Here is a 313-nt window from a genome sequence, read left to right as displayed (position 1 = left end):
CTCACACACACACAATGACTTTGAGCTTTTCTTTAAGTTTGGAATTTTCACTTTTGAGAAGTGATAAAGAAATGTTTACTTTCTATGCAGCTTAATTATTTTGCTTCCTCAAACGCAAGTTTATGAAAGTTACCCCCCACTTTTCCTTCTTTCAAGAGGATATTAAAATCCACCTCCGGTAACAAGAAGGCAACTAAAACCTTGAATGTATGCTCACTTTTTGGTGTTTTTGTATAATTTTTATTTAGTAATGAAGTCATGTTTTGTAGGAAAGTTTGTTATGTTTATTCTTATGCGATCAGCTTTTCATTTA

Source organism: Sinocyclocheilus grahami, unplaced genomic scaffold (genome assembly GCF_001515645.1).
Source record: "Sinocyclocheilus grahami isolate Dianchi unplaced genomic scaffold, SAMN03320097.WGS_v1.1 scaffold5286.1, whole genome shotgun sequence".
NCBI lineage: Eukaryota > Metazoa > Chordata > Actinopteri > Cypriniformes > Cyprinidae > Sinocyclocheilus > Sinocyclocheilus grahami.
The sequence above is the reverse complement of the archived record's forward strand: the minus strand, read 5'-3'. Positions refer to the sequence as shown.